The sequence below is a fragment of the Tupaia chinensis genome, unplaced genomic scaffold, assembly GCF_000334495.1.
Source record: "Tupaia chinensis unplaced genomic scaffold, TupChi_1.0 Scaffold000472_1, whole genome shotgun sequence".
Lineage (NCBI taxonomy): Eukaryota > Metazoa > Chordata > Mammalia > Scandentia > Tupaiidae > Tupaia > Tupaia belangeri.
Window position 1 is genome coordinate 1 of NW_006159981.1, and position 1,703 is coordinate 1,703.

The window sequence follows — 1,703 nt, forward strand, 5'->3', positions numbered from 1 at the left end:
TGAGCTTGATTCTGGAAAATCTTTTCCAACAACCTGAACACGAAAACCTTTTTACAAATACATGCCCGTGAAGTATTTTGTTCACATGGTCACACACTGATGCTTACGTTCTGTTCCAGTATCTACTGGCCACCAAGTCATTTCCTCTCATCTTTAGAAATGTACATGGCAAGAACCAGATTGAGCAGATCTGAAGTGACTGTGTGTGTGAATGAACACTCCCCTTTGCTTCATACCTGAATGCTGTCTATCTATTTTGGACTGTATGTTGTGTTTGTGTATTTATGCTTTGATTCTTAGTAACTTCTCTTGTTATGGAATTGATTTGCATTGAACACAAACTGTAAATAAAGAGAAATGAATGGCTGAAAGAGCAAAAAAAAGAAAAAAGAAAAAAGAAAACTTTTTAAAAGTGGGGACCAGCAGTTAGCATAATGGCTGTGTCACTGAACTCCCACGTAGTCGACCGTGGTTTGAGTCCTGGACCTGGTGGCTTAAACTCATGCCAGGCGTGTGTATGTGCTTGCCCAAGATCCCGAGATGAGAATGGAGAAGAGATTGTGGCATGGCCATCCCCCCTGGGGGGGTGATTTCTCACTTTCAATCTCTCTGTCTCTGTCTTTCTGGTGAGCAGACACACCCTATAGCAAAAAAAAAAAAAAACATAAAAAACAAAACAAAACAAACAAACAAAAAAACCTCTCCCCAAAATAAATAAATAAATTAATTAATTAAATTAAATAAATAATTTTTAAAGTGTGTTTGTGTGTGTGTGTGTGTGTGTGTGTGTGTGTGTATGGAGGGGGTTAGTTCCCAGGATTAATTTTTAAAAATAAGTCTTAAAGTGTGAGTTTGTGAGGGTATTATCTATTTTGTTCTGGTTCAAAATAAATACATATTTTGACACGATGAATAAATCATTAAACAAGAATTTTTCATTGAAAGTATTAGCAAAGCTCTTCAAGTATTTGTACATTGATTTTCAGTGGAATTTTTCACTGCTCAAATGTCAATGTATTATTAAGTCAAGTAAGCAGGGATCATTTTCTAGCTAAATTGGTCAAAAATACTTTTGGTATGTGTCTGCCTTCTGCATCACTGTCAAGTTACAGGTATTGAGGATTTTGTTGACTTTCAGGGAACACATTCTATGTTTACTCTCTATTAAGTACATCTGTATTTAAAGTTTTCTCTTAAGATAGAAAAGCGTCTCTTGCAGGGTCTCTGGCTGGCAGGCTCCTCTCCCTTTCTGGCTGTTGGGTGGTCGGGATCCTGCACTGGGTTGCAGCAGCAGCTGGAGCTCTGGCAGGCTTGGGCCGGTCTAGGCAGAGGTGGCCGAGGCAGTGGCAGGCGGGCTCTGTGAGGACAGGACCACAGCTCAGCAGACCTGGGGAGCCACCCTCCGGTGCACAGGCCTCAGGGATTCCGCGGGCAGAGGCGTCCCCACGCCTGGCAGCGTGAGCTGAGAACCAGCCTCAACTCCAAGCTCAGAGCCCTGAGGGCAGGACCTGCTACTGGTGGCACCCATGCAGGGCCGAAAGGCTGCGGACTTGGCTGAGGCAGAGGAGCGGAGCCCGGAAAACTTTTTCACCAAGAGGAACAAGAAGAAGGAGCTGCATACTAGGCCGTCAGCTCCAGAGGAAGCAGCGGAGCCGCGGTGCAGGGCTGTTGGTCTCCCAGGGCAATGGCTGGAGAGCTGGCTC

General features: G+C 44.1%; 1 pseudogene; it reads right to left on the reverse strand.

Annotated features, from left to right (window-relative positions):
• Positions 1–1,387: 1,387 nt before the first annotated feature.
• LOC106735647 (CDK2-associated and cullin domain-containing protein 1-like) overlaps positions 1,388–1,703 on the reverse strand; it is a 30,964-nt pseudogene continuing 30,648 nt past the window's right edge.